Source organism: Nicotiana tabacum, chromosome 6 (assembly GCF_000715075.1).
Source record: "Nicotiana tabacum cultivar K326 chromosome 6, ASM71507v2, whole genome shotgun sequence".
In the NCBI taxonomy this organism is placed as follows: domain Eukaryota; kingdom Viridiplantae; phylum Streptophyta; class Magnoliopsida; order Solanales; family Solanaceae; genus Nicotiana; species Nicotiana tabacum.
In genome coordinates, this window is record NC_134085.1 from 95,079,221 (window position 1) to 95,088,296 (window position 9,076).

The 9,076-nt window shown below is 44.2% G+C and overlaps 3 non-coding genes across 3 annotated transcripts; all 3 read left to right on the forward strand.

Moving 5' to 3' along the window:
- Window positions 1-680: 680 nt before the first annotated feature.
- TRNAE-UUC (transfer RNA glutamic acid (anticodon UUC)) lies at window positions 681-752 on the forward strand. The gene has a single exon. It is a non-coding gene; the product is annotated as a tRNA-Glu (tRNA).
- Window positions 753-4,359: 3,607 nt separating this feature from the next.
- TRNAF-GAA (transfer RNA phenylalanine (anticodon GAA)) lies at window positions 4,360-4,433 on the forward strand. The gene has a single exon. It is a non-coding gene; the product is annotated as a tRNA-Phe (tRNA).
- A 258-nt stretch (window positions 4,434-4,691) lies between these two features.
- Window positions 4,692-4,766, forward strand: TRNAP-UGG (transfer RNA proline (anticodon UGG)). The gene has a single exon. It is a non-coding gene; the product is annotated as a tRNA-Pro (tRNA).
- Window positions 4,767-9,076: the final 4,310 nt, after the last annotated feature.

Consider the following 9,076-nt stretch of genomic DNA (forward strand, 5'->3'; position numbering starts at 1 on the left):
TTGATGATAAAGTCAGCGAAGTTTCCATGGTGTTCTACCTTTGCGTAGTCTCGGTCCACAGTGGAAGGCTCCGCACCTGAGCCTCGTTAGACTCAGCTGAAGTGTAAGGTGTAAGTGAAGAAAATAGAAGAGATGAAGTCCGTCCCTTAGCCTAGTCTATATCCACAGCTGACGCAACTCCGTACCGACGCCTCACTACTACTTTCATTTTTCTTTTATTTTTAAATTAATTAACGGCTAAGCGATTTCATAACCTGAGCTTTCCTTAACCAGCTGACCTTACTTCGTAACCTTAGCCTCCCTTTCTTTATAGTTTTCTAGTTCGACTAAGTGACTTCGTAACCTCAACGTACTTTTTTTCTTACTGTAGCATAGGCCTTCGCCACTTCAAACGGGCGCTTCGCCCCTCTTTTTTTGAATTAGAAAGAGCGGGGTCTTACTTATTCAGGGGGGATGAAAGACAAATAAAGGGATCAGGGGGCTTTATGATCGGAGAAAGAGAAGGGGCGTGGTTGGTGTGTCACTGGGTCGGTGGGGGAACCCGTAGGAAGGGGGGACGACCCGCCGAATTCACATCAGAAATCGCCAACATGAAGACAAACGAAATCTTGAATTGCGTATAGAAACAAAACGAACCACTTCTATTCTCGGAGCTGAGGTATATGAAGAATGGCTTTTTGGTCCCTTTCGTCCAGTGGTTAGGACATCGTCTTTTCATGTCGAAGACACGGGTTCGATTCCCGTAAGGGATAGGTACTCATTCCCGGCCGCTTTCAGTTAGTGTTCATTGCTGAGTGATCGCTCGCTATCTGGCTGGAAAAGATGGTCCGGAAGCTTCCTCTCTCCCAGCAAGCAAGACGAGATCACCACTTCTCTCAGTAATGGACTTCCTTTACTTCGTAACCTTAGCCTTAGATGTCCTTTCATAGATTCTCGAACCTCCGACAGACAGAATCTCCATGCATGCGTTCTTTCTCTCCTCCCCTCAGCCATACATCCCTTTTTTTCTTTTGGCCGTTTTTGTTAGGCATTGAACCCCACCCCACGGAGCGGTGCTGAGTGGTGTCCTCCCCTCCCTAATACCTAAACAGAGTTCCGTCTATGGAGCCTAAAGCTTAAACCATGGCATGGCGCAGTAAGTTGGCCTAGTCTCTCGCCCAGCCTTCGCCTTCTTCAGTGGCCAAGTTGAAGCGTTCAACGTCGGCCTACCACCTTTTTTTTCAAGGTTGAGCTTGTTCAATTGAAGCTAATGCTATGCTGCCCTTCCCTTGTTCAAGAGAAAGCGAGGACTTTCTTTTAGCTACCGGCCCAAACAAAAGAGATTAGCCTCTTGATCGATCGATTGATTGGATCGAAGTACGAAGGGGTTGATTGAAGTCTGAGATCAGCCCAAGACTAAGGCCGAGCAACTAGCTGCTGCAGGATTGGACGTCTATCTATCTCACCACGCTCCCCTACTCCTATAAAGGCCGGCGGAAGGAATGCTCTGCTCATCTTTCTTACGGCTCGTTACCGCAGCGCTCGTTCACCCCTTCGGCTTCTTCCATTCAAAAAAAGGTAGTCTTTCCTTGGTAAATAGCGTCTTGAAGTGAAGCGAAGGCATTATTGAAGGAAAGAAATGGCGGGTCGGTCAATTGCATTAGGTAGGAGATGCAGGACCTGTCTTAACCGCAAGTGCATTCGCTATTCGATTCCATCCTAAATCCCACCAAATTTTGATTCCAAAGTGTGTATCTCTTCTTTACTTTTAAGTGACAAGGGGGTGACAAAGGGTATACTTTCTTCTCTATGTCGCCGTCTCATCAATGAGCGTAGATTAATAGCCAAGCCTACCCTTTTGTGCTTGTCAATCTGTATCCCATTCTTCAGGTATAGTTTTCTTTGATCACAGATCGACAGGTGATCCGTCCTTTCTCCCCCTTTCGTCATAAGGCGTGGTCTGACTCTGAGAAAAAAAATTCCTGTGTTTAGGTCCCTACTAAGCAGAATTCGTAAACTATGCAAAGGCTCTTTGAATACTTTTGAAAAAGTTTTTAGCAAAAAAAGCAAAAACAATTCTCAACGCCCTTACGAGGTAGTGATGAGTTAAACTACTCGTGTTGGCATGGAAGTCAGCCCGGTAAACTGATTCCATTCTGCTACTAGGGTTCCAAACCTTCCCCTGAGCTCTAGAATCTATAAATACCTTTTCAACTCAAGAAATGCTAAAGCTATTTAGAGTTGGTATTTCTAACTAAGTCGGAAGGAGGGCTTTGGGCAAAGAGCAACTCGAAAGTACTTTACTTCAGTCCCAGTACTGAAAGACGTGACTTCAGGAGTGGATTTCGGAAGGAAAGACTTCGTTTACTTCCTGCAAATTGCTTATGTAAGAACTAGTAGAAAGAAAGGAATTAAAAAAAAAAAATAAGGCAGCATTGACATTGAATGAGAATGCTTGAATGGGAATCATCTTAGCAACTGACTATAGACATGAGTCTAAGCCGCCGGGAGAGGAGAGACCATTTTCATGAGAGAGGGACGAGCAAGTGACAGATTGGGAAAAAAAATAGGTAGGCCTTCTGAGCGGTCATTTAGGGGCCTCGTTAGCGACCCATCATTCTTCCCTAAGCTGTCAGAGTCCGATCGAAGCGAGCAAGAGATAGAGGAATCCTCGCTCATAGATGTGAATTGAAAAAGCAAGCCCGAATTCTTTTTAATTAGGCTCTATAGTCTGGTCCCTGTCCCTGGTAAGGTCTGATTGTTATCCGTAAGTCTTGTTTTGACCGCGGGAAGGTGAACTTTGCAAAAGTGCTTATTTGGTTGGGAAGAATAGGACTTCTGACTCCAAGCCTACCCTACCCGAAAAAAAGTTTCAGCTATTGATGTAGCCTCTTGTCGATACTACTAGTCTTCTCGCTACCTACTAGAAAAATCCCATCAAGATAGATTGAATCGACGACCTATACTTCAACTAAAGGCACAAGGGCGTAGCGAGCACAGAACAGAGGAAATGCACATGGGTCTCCTTGAAGAACGAAGTCTAGGGTAAAGAAAGAAGGGTAGAGTGGGCACACTTTTACTGTGCTTGGATTGGCATGGCTGTCCCCCTTTGCTGGTTGAGGCTCGGCCTTTGACTCCGCTTGCCTCTACTTTTCATGTCAAGCGTACAAGTCTAGTTTAGTGGGATTTACTTCTAAAGACAGGAATTCTTTTTCATCTCCCCTGTCAAAGTCGACGTCTTAACCTGACTTCCTGAGCTCAGTTGATTCTTGAAGCAGTAGCTCTGGATCGAGAGCTGGATGCTTACCTTATTATTATGAAAAGGAGAAAGAGCTCTTTTTATAGATGTTGAGGTGAGTAAGGGGGGGTTTGCTGGCTTGCTGGCTAGCTCGTGCAATCAAGGAAAAATGCCTTCGCCTTCTTTTTTCAAAATGAAAAAGTAAACTACCTTAGTAAGCTAGCTTTGGTTGCTAAGCAAGCCGGGCACTACGCTAGGACGTGGATCGATCATGACGAGAATGGACTTCTCCGTAATGTAATGTAAATGTAATAGAAGAGGCAGAGTCCAGTTCCCCTCCCTTCTCGACCAGACGAAGGAGATATGAATTCCATTTAGGCGGGTCAGGGCTTGGCTTGACCCTGTGTTCTCCCGGGTCGGAGGCGAGAACTTGAAAGTGAATCATTCAGTGGTGGGGTGTTCATAGAACAGAAGGCCTCGCCCAAGGAGTGGCAGATTTGGATGGAGTCTCGCTTTGATGCTGGGGAGATGAGATCCATAGATCTGGATAGAGTCTCGCTCATAGAGGAAGAGTACGCGCGCTAGCGCGCTACGGCTTACGTAGTTGATCGGATCAGATAGCCCTTCCTTCGGGCAAGCAACCAAACCCGGCACATCCAATTCTATTCCGATCAACAACTTGGAGGTATGGCTGAGTGGCTTAAGGCATTGGTTTGCTAAATCGACATACAAGAAGATTGTATCATGGGTTCGAATCCCATTTCCTCCGGTACGGAAATGAAAGGGGCGGGCGAAATTACGTGAGAGAAAGAACCTCTTGGTGGAGTCCAGTCCCCCGGAGGACAGAATAGCACTTCTTAGTGACTAGGAGCGGAGAGCCCGTTGCACCTTGTTTTTCTTTGACCGGCCTATCTTCTTTCTATAAGCAAGCTCCCTCCGGCCGTCCAGTCCCTGGACGGCTCTCGGTTCTTGAGCATGTTGGGGGATTAGGCGGCAGTTGAAAGAGCTGCTCGAAAGCTTGACGAACAAGCGAAAAAAGCCTATCTATTCTATTTTCTTAGTTTAGTAAAGGGCTTTTCCCTTACTAGTCAAGTGGTAAGGTAGGGCGCTATTCGATGAAGAAAACAGACTTTAGGAAAGTGGTTCAGGTAGCTCAGCTGGTTAGAGCAAAGGACTGAAAATCCTTGTGTCAGTGGTTCGAATCCACTTCTAAGCAGGCGAAAGGTCCAAACCGTAGCCGGGAGCGAGCCGGATTTAGAAATGAAAGTGAAAGAGTAAGCAATAAAATGTGAGCGCTCCTGCACTATACGGACGGCTTTTTGGCGGTAGGGTTGGGGTGGCTTGCTTGAGGCAGATTCAAAAAAAGCGGTTGATTACTCGGATTGGTTCTCGCATCCCTGTGCCCAAAAGGATGGGCGAGTTCGGTTTGAGTGTTCATCGATCGGGTGGATCTATATGCTTCGGGGTGGTGAGACGAGGTGTAGCGCAGTCTGGTCAGCGCATCTGTTTTGGGTACAGAGGGCCATAGGTTCGAATCCTGTCACCTTGATGTGGTAGCCTTCTCCGTGGTCGGACAGTAAGGCAAACAGCGCAAAGCATAAAGTAAAGACATGATGCCTCGACTAAGTAAAGTGTTTTTGCCCCTTATCGGTAGTTCCGTAGCAGGTTGTTTCGTACGTTTTCTAGGATCAGATAGAAGCACCACCCCAGAATTGATCCTTCTTTTCTTCTTACTTTTACTAAGTCTGACTCTAGTTTCTCGTTCAACAAAAAGAAAAAGGAGTGTGATTCTTTTATTCCTAATATTTTTCATCTCTTTCTTTTTCTATTTTCTCCGGATCTACTTACTTTCTCGCTTAGATGTTCTTTTGGCTGATCTTTTCTCTTTTGTTTTGGTTTTGAGTGTGGGGGGAGGGCAAGGACTTCCTCTTCCGGGCCCTTCAAACTCCTCATCGGAAGATTTATTCGGGCTCCAGGTCCTGTCGGAGCCTTGGCCCCCGACTCACAATATAGCCTTGGAGTCATCGATGATAAATAGGATATTGGCAATGGAAAATACCAATAGCATTTTTTTGATGGATAAGGATAGGGGGTCTATTGGGCAGAAGTAAAACATTCACTCAACAATTGTTCCTCGCAAAAGGAATATAACCAATTGATCGAGTTCGAGAATAGGGATCTTCGGATCCGTGAGAAAAAGCATTCATGCTATTCTCTTTTTCAACAAATACTTACTTCACATCCTGCCTTGGCCGAAAATGCCGCCTACACCCCCCAAGAAGCCTTTTGTGACTTTTTGGATGAGAAACGAAGTGAACTTGACCAACAAGGCGGGAATGTATTAGTAAAGGACCAGAGAGAACTCTAATTTTTTAATCTACTGTCTCGCGATATACGAACACATGGCCAAAACTCAGCCTATATAAATAGAATACTCGGTGGATGATAATGAATTGGATTTGCACTGAGAAGTCCCTATGGCGCGGTTGAGGGCAGCTGAACGAAAGGAAAGCGGGTAGGCCGCCTGGGTGAGACAAAGCAGAATAATCTAACTGGAGGAGTGAAAGCCAGGATGGCTTGGTAAGCAAGCAATCCGTTATGTGGGCGCCAACTCCAAGTTCCCTCTCTTCTTTCTTTTTTTTGTCACGATCAAAATGAAAGGTTGTTCTCTGGGCCTGTCTTTTGCTCCCAGAGATGCTGGTTCGAGTCCAGCTCGTGAAAGAGTTTGTGAGTATACCTCGGGATGACTTTTTATCCACTACTCATCCTCGAAATCTAGTCTAGTTCAGCCATAGAGGACTTGATACTTATCTTCGACAAACCTCAAGCGGGACGAGTCAATAGCAGATGCGGATTTTATTTAATAGCTGCGCTTACGCCTTCAACCCCGAAAAGGTCGGATTCGTGCAAAAAAGTAACATCCGAGATTTGTGAACAGACCGGCTTGGGACAGAGAAATCCGGATGAATACCACAAGGGGGGGCATAGGGCTGTGTGAACGCGGCTTTCACTAAGAGAAAGATGTGCCTACAATGAAACTGTTAGACCTTTGTTGATGCACATGAATTATCTTTCCAGCCGGTGAAGCTAAGAAAAGAAGCCCTTAGAAAGCAGAGCTAGACCCACACAAATGCTTAATCGAAAGCTCTGTCCTCCTTCCCCTCCTACCAGATCGAAAAGAAGAAGCTTGCTCTTCCGACCCAAAAGGCTTTTGCCGTGATATTACTTCCCCCTATTCGACGATTCACTCTTCCTGGACTTGCTTGACTCGTCCGAAAAAAGAGGGAAAGTGCTAAGACCGCTAATGCAGCTAGGGGAGTTTAAGGACTCATTTCCAAGGCTAGAAGCCTAGACTAGACTAGAAAGGAGATTGCTTTGGTCTTCAGTCAGCTCTACTAGATGCAGTTGCCCAGGAATCCAATGCACTAACTCCTGGAAGCTCCATTCATGCCCACCTACCGACCGAGGAAGACGCTACCGATCCCTGAATCGAGGGACTACGCGCTTTCAATCCCTTACAGCTGCCTTCCAAGCCCTTCCACTGCCCGAACTACCAATCGCCCCACTATCTGCTAGTCTGGTTCGACTCGAACTTCTGTCATGTCAAGCTTCCTGACCTGCTTTGTACCAGCCGGTATTTTGTGTACTTCGGGGCGCTGACTAGCCCTGCTCAACGCCCTACACCCTTCTCTTGAGCGCTTCATTGAGCATTTCTCTTTCCTATCCCGTCCTTACGCTACGCTATCCATAAGGTTGACCTAGCCCTCTCTTCTCTCTCTTTGTCCACGCGAAGATTCCATTCCTTTCCTTTCCTAGCCTATTCAATGTGGTCATGTATGTAATAGAATTCAATGGGAAGACCTCCTAGTTGGACCCAGACTGCGATGGTAGTGAATGTGGCCTCAGCTCCCACAAATGCAGGCTCCCAAAGCCTTAGACTGAGATAGTACCACAAAGCAGGGGTTAACATAAATGACTCTATGGAAGTCCTCTCCCACTTGAAAGCTAAATAAGGAGAAGAAGTGCCCCAAATCAATGCATTCCATTCTTAGCAGAGGTTCCTTCCATATAATCCCTCGAAGTACTTCGCTCACCTTCGAAGAGTGAAAGGATCATTCAAAGCAGACTAAAGGCATAGGGCACAGGAGCTTAGAAGGGTGACGGAGGGGAGTAGTAAGGTATGAAATCACTTAGATAGAAGCATGTTGGATGACGGAACGATGACTTCATGCTTAAATTATGGTAGTGAAAATACTGCAATACTCTCTAGGTGTGTGTATGTTTATATATATATTTACACACACACACACACACACACACACACACATATATATATATATATATATAGATATGCTCGTCCAAAGTGTGATCTTGTGCGTGATACTTAACTGAATATAAAGTCCCGATAAAGGAGAATACTATAACTTATGAGGCTACAATAATGTACATAAGTTCAGGAATATGAACTTATCTTTATGCCTCGTTATCAAACTCATGTAGTTATGGGATCATGCCAAAATAAAGAAAAGTTTAGCCTTAACATACCTTATCACAATCTTTCCAATCACCAAGTTGACTCGCCTCTTCGCACCATAATCTACAACAATGATAATAATACTATCAGTAAGTTACGAAAGGTACCACTATCGCACAACGAACGATAAGATTATTTTGTATTAAAAAGGGCAACATCTCCTCTATAATCCTTACTTCCTCCAAATTCAAGATAACATCAACAACACAAGAACACAACAATAACAACATATATACAATATTTTCCAACTTTATATACACCACAAATTACTACAAAACAACCCAACACACCCCAATCTCTTGAAAAACAAAACGACCATTGTAGTAGTGTCAAACAGCAAAATGTTACGACGAATGACTAGCCCACCACCCTGCATTTATTTGATGTTTCTACACACCCTACCTCCTCCAAAACTCCACAAAATAGTAGTACAACATGCATCCCAACAGCAGCACAAAACACTCGACAAAATAATCCGCTACAAGTGAATAACTCGAAATCACGTCTTTCGATCACCTTCTCATGAGTTCCTACAAATATAGAGCGACTTACCATGCATTTACAGCAGAAAAAATGGATGAAAGAGAGCAGTAAACTTACCTTATTTGTTGGATAACTCAGCTCCTATCTTCCTTCTTCAAAAGTCAAGGTTTTACCTCCAATTATAACTTGAAAGGGAGAGAAAATCAACTAGTGTTTATGGGAAATTTTTGGGAGGACTTTTGCAGGGGTATAGGTCTGGTTATTGTGTTATGTAATGGGTGTTATATTTCAGGAGATAAGCCCTTTAATTGGGCTCTTTGGCCGACCTGAAATAACCCCTTTTTGGACTCTCATTTAAGCAAATAGGTGACACACCTACTTGTCATCTAGCAACATGCGCAGTCTCGCAAAAATACATATATCTCTCTTCTCCAAAGCTGTATTAACAAACCGTTTAATGAATTAGAAAATAGACTCATAGAGCTTCAATTTAATGGGTGGAACACCCCATAACTCTAAGTATATTGAGAGAAAACCGCAGTTACGCTTGACCCAAATTATCAGTAAAACTTATAAACATAACTTGTGATAACTTTCTTCGACTTTTGTTCCACAACTCGCTTGACTTCAAAAAATAACACACGACTATCATACGACAAATATAACTCATAACATAACCTCATTATCATGTTAAACACCCTAGTCTCACCCCAAAAGTGTATGTTATAACATTCCTAACTTGTCGACTTTCGACAAAACATTATTTTCTTCAATTCCTTAGCTTCTAAGCCTTCCAACCCTCTTTGTACTTGTTGTTCATGATCTTCAATATATGTAACATC